A 9,567-nucleotide genomic window follows, 5' to 3' on the forward strand; every position below is an offset into this window, starting at 1 on the left:
ATTATTCAAATGTTCTTGGGAACTTTCTGATGTTTTGGGAACTCCTTTGTTTGACTTCCTCACACTCTGGTGTGGGTGGCCAGAGTAGCTTCCCCAGGCAGGTGCTGTCGGGGTGCCTGCAGCACCGAGAGCATCTGCACTTTGGGCTGCCTTGACAACTCCCCCAGCCGACCAGACGCCTGAGCCCGGATGGTAAAATCAAAGCCTCACCAGAGTGACGAGAGGACTCTTCGCATGGCAGATCCAGCAGGGTTTATTGAGGGAAAATCCAAGGGTCCAGGTGAGGTGAGGGTGAGGAAGGAAACAGGAGCAAGCAGGAACACAACCTCTGCTGAAGGGAACCAGGGGCGAAGAGCCAGGAGGAGGGGAGGGGCCAGGGTACATAACTGGGAGAAGGTAGGAGGGGTCAGGGTACAAATTATCCAATGAGGAAGGGAGTCAGGGATGGAGTTAAGGTTGGGTGACACAGGACACACCAATGGGAGGGCAGAGAGGGAGGGTTCTCTCAGGGAAAGCCAATGGAGGAACGGGGAGTATAGAACTTTCTGGAACTGGGGGACAAACAGCAGTTGATTGACAACAGCACATTAACATTAACAAGGAAAGAACCATGGAGAATTGTGCCAGTCTCTCACCCTAACTTAAACAGTGGTGTCTTCCCATGGCATTCCAGGTTTGTCTTCTCCATGGCTGTCTTTCACATCTCCCCCTTTTTTGTTTATTAAATTAACATCTCCTAGTGTTTTCTTGATTGTTTTTTTGAAACACATTAGTGCTGCTGAAACGATAACAACTATGAGAAGGACCCACAATAAACTTTTAAGAATGGGGGCCACCCACCCAGGAATGCCCCACTGCATGAGCATTTTGTCCATCATGTCCACAACTTTATCTTCGGTGAGAAGAGTCTTCATTTGCTCTTTGTTTGATCTTGGCCTGGATCGATGTGCTCTTCGATGACAGGTTAAAACAACAAGGTCCTTCGAAATCCTCACAACCATGGCCATGGGAGAGCAGCAGGAAGTTGAGTGCCACCCTGTTCTGAAGGGTGGCATGTCTGGTGGTTTCCTCCTCTGCTAGAAGGTCTGATAGGACAGCGGTCGTAGCGTTGGTCTGCTTACTAAGCCAGCACTCCAGGTGAGAAAGCTCACCGAGGGCTTTCGCAGCTGCAACCCATGATAGAAAGATGGAAACAGCGACCCTCTTCGTCTTTCCCCAGTTACAAATTTGGTTATCACAATTTTGATCCAATTGGGAGTTTGATCTTTTTTGGTGCAGTAATTGAGTTTCTCATTTCCAATTTTAAATTTGGGTAGTGTTTGGGGTGAGGGTAGTAAGCTGATCAAGGCTGCAGGGGCCCCCTTTGATCTTCAAGGGGATCCCTGCCCACACCCTGTCACTGAAGATGAGAAGCACAGATTAGTATGTCGTTCTTGTAATGTAGGAATTGAGCTTCAGGAAACATCTTTCACACTGGAGATAGTACTTGTGTGACAAAAGTCTGGCAGAGCACCGGGGAATTTTTCATGCCCTGAGGCGAAGTGACCCAATGGAACCTTTTGAAGGGTTCTTTATGGTTGACAGACAGGATTGAGAACACAAACCTGGGAGCACCTCCAGGGTAGAGCGGGATGTTAAAAAAGCAATCTTTGATATCAAGGATCGCAAGCTGCCAATCTCAGGGAAGCATGGAGGGAGAGGGGAGACAAGGTTGTAAGGGGCCCATGTCCTCAATAACCTCATTGACCTCACATAGGTCTTGGAGCAGGCACCACTTGTCTTTGCCAGGTTTTTTAATAACAAAGATGGGGGTGTTCTAGGGACAGGTGGATGGTATAAGGTGTCCCAGGCACACTTGCTCTTCCACTAATTCATGGAGCGCAGTCAATTTTTCTTCTCAGAGGGGCCACTGGTCCACCAGCACTGGTGTGTTCATCTTCCAATTGAGAGGTGGGGTGGTGCACTCTGCAGTGGCCCATACTAAAAATCCCACTAAAGGTCAGAGATATCGAGGCAGGCTCCCACTGGGACAAAACATCCCTACCAAGTAATTTGATGTCAGAAGAAACAACAAAAGGCCGAGTGGTGGCAATCTGCCCCTTGGGCCCCTCCACGCTTACCAGGTGTTTGCTTCTCAAAAAATTGAAAGCTCTCCTGCTGCCAGAAATTTTGGCACAAAGGGGCACCAACTCCCAGTCACGAGGCCACTCTGCCTTGGGAAGGATGGTAACGTCTGTGCTGGTGTCTGCCACCATGTTCAGTTTGACAGACTTTCCCTTTTGGGAAATAACAGAAGAAATAAGCGGTCTTTCTTTACTTAAACTCTTAGAAAAATAGACATGAAAGTCATTATCATCATCTAAATAGTCTTGTCCAGAGAGGATATACATTTGGGCAAAGGGGGACTCTTTGCACAGGGTATACGGGGGGGGGGGTGGTAACATTTTACTGTAACAGTGATTTCATTCCCAGGATCAATAATTACTACTTCAGGGAGGATGGTAAGCTCGTGTGGTGTATGACGAGTGTCTCTGAGGAGGAGCACGGTGGTGATGTGATCATGGTGAGGGGGACTGAAGTATCTTGCAGAGACTCTTACCAGATCCTCGTCTGCAAATAGCAGCTGGATGGAGCTATATGAAATTTGACAAGTGTCTTGGTTCAGGCTGCAGGTTCTCCTGAAGAACCTGAGTCCCTCTTCATGGCTCCAATCCTGGGAAATGAGCCATCGGGGAATTGGGTCTCCTGGATGGTCGGGAGACTTTGGCGACAGGGCCTGCCATTTGGTGTCTCCGCGCGGGGCTGCTTTGCGCTCTGCCATCTATTTCCTGGACAGTGTGGGGGCTGGTAATTTCCAGGCATTCTTGGAGAAGGCATACATGGTTGATTAAAGTGTTTGGGGGGCAAATGAGGGCAGTTAGCTTGGAAATGGCCTAATTGGCACAGTCAAAACACCTCACATTGTTTATGTTCACCACTGCCTCCCCCACTCCTTTACCAACAGCCAATGCCAAAGTGTGTTTGAGAGACAAAGCTTTAGTGCAAGCATCGACCATCTGGGAGATGGTCGACTCAGGCTCTTGCAGGAGAGCTCTGAGGATCTTTTTCATTTCTATGTTGGCATTGGTCATGGCCATTTTCCTTTAAGAGTTCATCCCTGGCCTCTACATTATCAATTTGGTGCCCAAAGGCTTCTCAGAGGCGGTCAACAAACTTAATAAATGTCTCTTCAATCCCTTGGTGGATTGAAGAAAAGTTCTGGAGGGGGGTAGTTCCATCAGGGATCTTTAAAAGAGCAGTCTTTGCAGCAGTTTTGATATCATCTAGAACATCAGCAGGTAGCATGACCTGGTCTTCTGGTCTGCTAGAGAGCTCCCCCTCCGCCGCTAAATCCTCAAGGCCTACTTCCCCTTCTCCTAGCACAGCGCTTAAATCATATTTAGAAAGAATGGGCTTTAACAACTTTCTCCATTGCATCTCCCATAATAAAAATTCAGTGGGAGAAAGTAACCCAGGGGCAATATATCCTAAGTCATGAGGGATTAAGACGTGTCCAGTAAAAGTTAAGTCCAGAATATTTTTAAATTAAGGTGAATTGTGGCCATAATCTTTGGCCACCTTTCCCAACTCCTTCACCTCAGTGTAAGGAATTTGCTCCCACTGCGGATCCCTCCCTCGTTTTACAATGCCCAGTGCCACAAAACAATCAAGGTCTCGCACCAAGCCCAAATCACCGTCCCGTAAGGCTTCCTCCCTGATCCGCATCCAGCTTCCTCCCGGTTTGATCGTGCTGCCGGGGGTGTTGGGGGTGTTACTGTTCCCGTCCTCCTCAGAGGATGAGACCGGGCAGGCTGGGGCGCGGAGTCCGACTGACCGGCGGGACCTGGTGCCTTGGGTCCCGGCAGGCTAAGATGGCCTGCTTCCGGCCAGGCCTACTTCCGGTTCTGGTGGCGTGGGAACCAGAAGAGGCTGGAGAGGGAGGGGCATGGCCTGGGGGTGGGCCTGACCCACCCACTGGGGTGTGGCCTTCCTGGAGGCCGGCACAACCCACAGGAGGTTCCCCCGAGGGTGTGGTGGAAGGGACAGAACAGGTGGTTCCGGACAGTGACACCATCACCACATTTGCAACCAAAGGGAAGGGACCCGATTCAGGGGCAGGACTCGGTGCACAATAGACGGGAGTTGGAGGGGCGGGAAAGCGAGGGGGTGAAGGAGGAGAGCCACCATTTTGTGGAAAATATTCTGGGCACCCGACCGTGTGGTTGGCGCCATTTTGTATCTCACTGTTAACACTTTTAGAACTGGGGATTGAACTGGGAACCGGGGAATTAGGGACAAGAGAGTGAACAGGGCTTGGGCTGGAGTGGCCAGGTCCAGCACGAGAGAGGGACTGAGTGAGGCAGGAGGCAGCAGGGAGTAGGTGACAGCCCTGTGCCTGTGGGCAGGATCTGGCTCCCATCCCACTCATAGGGGAAGCAGGGTTAGGATCAGGGAGGGAGGAACACGGGAGAGGAGAACCAGGGACCCTGTATTCCCACTTAGATTTTACTAATTTAAGAATTGAATCTAAATTAGGATTAAACTTGCCTACCTTATAAATCCCCTTAACTTGTATATTATAAATGCTTCACCCAACTTTTCCCCAAAATGAAACCAGAGAAATGTCATCCTGAGGAATCTTGGGAAAATGTTCAAACAAAAAGCGAACAATAGATTTGAGGTCCCTCTTTGAAAAAGAAACATCTCCTAAAACCAGGGTAGCTTTAACTTGGATATAGAACTTTCATTGGGCTGGAGAGAAATGGTGCTTTTTTAGTGACGATCCAGCATCACAGATCCATTAACTCTCGAAAGACACTCTGCCAGACTGGACACCTGCCCATGGTTCCTGTTTGGGCGCCAGCACCGGGTGGCCAGAGTATCTTTTCTAGGCAGGTGCTGTTGGGGTGCCTGCAGCACCGAGAGTGTCTGCACTTCAGGCTGCCTTTACAGATGCCTGAGCCCAGGTGGTGAAATCAAAGCCTCACCAGAGTGACGAGAGGACTCTTCGCATGGCAGATCCAGCAGGGTTTATTGAGGGAAAATCCAAGGGTCCAGGTGAGGTGAGGGTGAGGCATTCCAGGTTCATCTTCTCCATGGCTGTCTCCCACACTCTGGCTTACTGCATGACATACTGTGGGTCAGGTCAATATGTTTTATTTCTTCTTGCATCTCCTTCCTGCTGTTTCACATCCTCTGATAAGGGTTTAGTATGTCCTCCTTAAATTTAACATGGTATTCTCGGATTGTTCTCTGGTGCTCTGGTTTGTGTCAGGGTTATCTTACCACTTGGACAGGTTGGTCAGTGGATGGCCTTACACTGGTTTTTGTTACACACAACCTTTTTTTTCCCCCCTTATGATTAGGGTCTGTAACACAATACATTCATCACACGATTGTTTCCATAAGTGATGCATAGATATTATATTCATTACACTACTATTTCTATGAGGAGCACAGTGCACACTTAAGCTGATAGATTCTATTACTTTAACAAGCAGCTAAAAGAGTTCTAACTGATGCTATTTCCAAATACTTATAATCACTAACAACATGCACAAGCTAATGCATAAATGTCAAAGCCAATATTATCTGGTCATTTGTCACCCAGCTGTTCATCCCAGAGCTGCTGGTTGTTTTGGAGGAGCTGTTGTTCACTGCAGAGGGCAGGCTGTGGATGGCAGGGAACGGTGCTAGTTCATAACTCAGCTCCCAGCACCTTCAGCTTCAGCCATTTCAGTGAGGACTGAGATCTCTCTGCCAGCACAGAGAAAGAACAAGGCTGGGCTTCTTTGTGGCAGCTGGGACTGTCTGTGTTTCAAGCTCTCGTGGGTGCACTCTTTGCAGTGCAAGGGCTTTGAGTTTATTGGGATACTTCAAAACTTCAGAAGTTTTGAACACTTGGAGTCTGGCTATTTGAAGAGCAGGTTTCAAATTATCAGGTGAGAGTTTGCCTTTCCAGTCATCTTTTACAGTCTTTGATAGAAGGACAGTTACTTCCAAAGGGACAAATGATGCACAGAGGCCAATATTGACTGATTTGCACCCGATCTGCCTTGCCAGGATGGCTGCCCTGCATGGGAAGAAGGATCAGAGGGAGAGCCTGTGACCATCAGGCAGGTGGAATCCCTTCGTGTATACGTGGATTTACAGATTTCTATAATTGTATTTCTATATCCATGTAGTTACATTTATGGATTTTTAGAGGTGTGTTTATATCTGCATATATATACATCTATATAGTTAAAAAGATCTATATTGTTACAGATGGGATAGTTACATGTTTAGTTACATTTATAGATAGTTACCTTTATAGTTTATGAGTGATTATTTACATTGAGTGTTACATTTAGACATCTACATTTAGATGCTTACACTTAGACATCTGCATTTAGAGATTTACATTTAGACACTTAGATTTAGACCCTTACATTTAGATGCCTACATTTAGATGCTTAGATATAGATTTAGAAATGTGTGTAGTCATTTAGTTAGAGCTATGTGGAAGTTCAGATGCATAGATTGAGCTGTGTAGGCCTAGGCTGCATTTTTAGCTCTTTCTGCCCTCGGCTGCCTTTTTCACCTCTTGCTTTTCCCCCGGTGCCCCCTGTGTCCCCTGTCCCTGTGCTGGGTCCCAGCTGGCGGCAGGGCCGGGCGGAGCAGCACTTCCAGCCCCGGCTGTCCCTGGAGCGGTGGGAGCTGCCGCTGGCCCCAGGCACTGTCCCCTGAGGAGCTGCTGGAGGACGGTGAGACAGAGGGGGCTGAGGGGACTGAGGGGACGGTGACCCTGGGGCTGAGGGCTGTGGGGCAGCCGAGGGCCATGGTGGCACTGAGGAGACAGGGAAGTGGCACAGGCTGAGGGGCTGGTGGGTCTCAGGGGACGGGATGGCTCAGAAGGGACTGAGGGGGGTGAGAGGACTGTGAGGGGGCGTGAAGAAACTGAAGGGGGCTGGGGCTTCACCGAGAGCATGGCGGGGCTGAGGGGATGGAGGGGGCCAGCAGGGAGCACAGAGGGCTCTGGGACTGCAGCTGTGCCAGGCCTTGGAAGCAATTCCAGAGCCTCCACTTTTGCCACAGCTGCAAGGAGGACCTTGAGGACAGCCAGAGACTGATGGGAGCCAGCAGGGAGGAGCTGAAGGCCGGCAGCAAGAGCAGTGAACGGGGACCTGCTGCTGCCAGCCTGGAGAGAGCCCGGCTGAGGCCACAGGCCCGGGGAGGCAGGCTGGGGCTGAGGCTGGCGTGGGCTGTGGCCGTGGGCACTGCCCGGCGGGGCAGGAGCGGGCCCTGCCCGTGCTGGGGCTGCTCAGTGCAGCTGCCCCGGCTGGCACAGGGGCTGTCCTTGGGCCAGGCAGCTGTGCCGGCAGGGCCCGGGAGCTGTGCCGGCTCTGCCGGGCTGCCGGGGCTGCGGGACATTCCCGCCGCGGCTGCGCTCACCACAGCCTGGCCCGCTCGGCTGCTTTCTCTTTCTGACCCTCCTGGGGAGGCTCTGACACATGGAAGTGCAGCTGCTGCCAAGGGAAACGTCCTCATACTCACTCAGTGTTCCCTTTGCTTGCCAGATGTCCCATCTGCTGTCCCTGTCCAGGAGAGCTGCTCTGCACGGGAGGAGGAGACCGAGGGAAAGGCTTTGAAGATGCGGCAGCTGGGATCCCTCTGCTTGGAGCTCTGTTTAAAGATACACGGACTTGCGTGTGACAGGGATTGTTATATGGATATATACATATGTAGCCTGCTATTTGTACAGGCATATTTCGATATATATGGCGTTATATTTATGAATGTACTATGTATATATGTATGTATAGGTACCTGCACACATACGGGTTTGCAGTTACATATTTGTAACCATCGGGCAACTGCTAAGCTTGTACCCAACGCAGAAGGAACAAGGTAAAGGAAAAAGGAAGGACTCTGTGCTGACTTGTTCAAGCTGCTTTATTTCTTTCCCATGCTGAAGCAGTGCCGGGGCAGTGCCGCTTGGAACCAGCAGCGTGGCTCAGGAGTAATTCCTTCCTGCGGCGGGCACAGTGCTGAAGCGAGGCAGCTCGCTCTCTCTCTCTCTCTCTCTCTCTCACTCTCACTCTCACTCTCACTCTCACTCTCACTCTCACTCTCACTCTCACTCTCACTCTCACTCTCACTCTCTCTCTCGCTCTCTCTCTCTCACTCTCTCTCGCTCTCTCTCTCTCTCTCTCTCTCGCTCGCTCTTTCTCTCTCGCTCTCTCTCGCTCTCTCTCTCTCAGCACCGGGGAGGGAGCGTGGGAGCGGTGGCGGCTTTCCCGTCGCTGGGACGGGGCAGCTGATGCCGCGTGGGCGATCTTCTCTCTCAGCAGAGAGCGGTGCTGGCTGCAGAGGGCTGCGCTGCGGCGGGTGCCGGTAGGGTGCGGTAGCAATGCAGCTCGAAGGGGGCAGCGGCAGAGAGCGGGGAAAAGAGGAAAACAGCGGCTTTTATGCAGGAGGGGGAGGAAATCCGAGAGGGAGCTGTCTGGCTAGCTGTAAACATAACCTGAAGAAGGAAGGACATAGACCGATGGCAAAAAGGAAAAATCCTGACAGGGAACTCTCCAGACAAAGGGACAGGATCTTTGAGGATAGACAGGGAAGAATCTTGAATTATTAAGTGCCACAGCAAGACTGGGGGAAAACAACTTCAGACAGAGACCAAATATCTTCAAACCACCAATGCCACACGCAGGGAGAGACCGAACATCCCCAAACCAACACTGCCACTGAGGCAGAGTGGAAATTTTGCGGAGTAGAAATCCATTTTGATTTAGGTGAAATGTACATCTTTAAGTCTGTAGCTTGCTGTTTAGTCTGACTGCCTGTTCTCACAAAGGGCCTGTGCTTGGAGGGACTGCTTCAGCCGAAGGACAAGAGACAAGGGGGGAGTGGGGGGGCAGACAGAGCAGGGCAACCTGACCCAGGAATTCTTCCTGATAAAGAAGAATTAGCGGCAAGCGTCATGCCACAAAATCAGTGGAATGAATTGGTATGAACCTATTGTGAAATAGCATGCATATGTATTTGAGAAGGAAATAAACAGGGATCTGGAGTTCCCAGAGGTACGCATGTCATTTTAGGGGAATGATTCCCACATGCATCCAGGGCTGTAATAAACATACCAGCTCTACAGCTTCCACAAAAGTTGTGGAGTTTGTTTGCTTCTGCAAATCACCACAGGCAGGGCTTCAAACCCTCATTGCCACATATATGTATCTAGTTCTTTATGTATGTTGTAAAATCTATGTTTAGATTTCCATATTGTATATAGTTGTGTAAGTATCTATTTGTATTGATGTAGTTTTCTATATATGTCTTTTTAAATAGCTATACTGGTATTTGTATCAGTATATATGTCTGGTTTTATATTTTTAGCTGTATATTGATCTATTTCTAGAGATGTTCTATTTACGTATATATCTGGATGTAGAGCTGTATATTTGTATCGATGCAGTTGTACAGATATTTAGATTGGTAGTGCTTTTTGTCTCTTTATAGATTGGTTTGTTTTATGTATCTGTTTCT

General features: G+C 49.6%; 1 long non-coding RNA gene across 2 annotated transcripts; it reads right to left on the reverse strand.

The window, feature by feature from the left end:
• Positions 1 to 237: 237 nt before the first annotated feature.
• On the reverse strand, positions 238 to 8,531 carry LOC139604588 (uncharacterized). Of its 2 annotated transcripts, XR_011684015.1 has the most exons (3): positions 7,849 to 8,531; positions 7,576 to 7,704; positions 238 to 6,112 (listed from the first exon to the last, which is right to left on the reverse strand). It is a non-coding gene; the product is annotated as an uncharacterized lncRNA (long non-coding RNA). The 2 variants fall into 2 exon arrangements; XR_011684014.1 differs by having other exon boundaries at positions 7,576 to 8,531.
• Positions 8,532 to 9,567: the final 1,036 nt, after the last annotated feature.

Source organism: Agelaius tricolor, unplaced genomic scaffold, assembly GCF_023055355.1.
Source record: "Agelaius tricolor isolate 1412-34295 unplaced genomic scaffold, bAgeTri1.0.p SCAF_53, whole genome shotgun sequence".
NCBI classification, from domain to species: Eukaryota; Metazoa; Chordata; class Aves; order Passeriformes; family Icteridae; genus Agelaius; species Agelaius tricolor.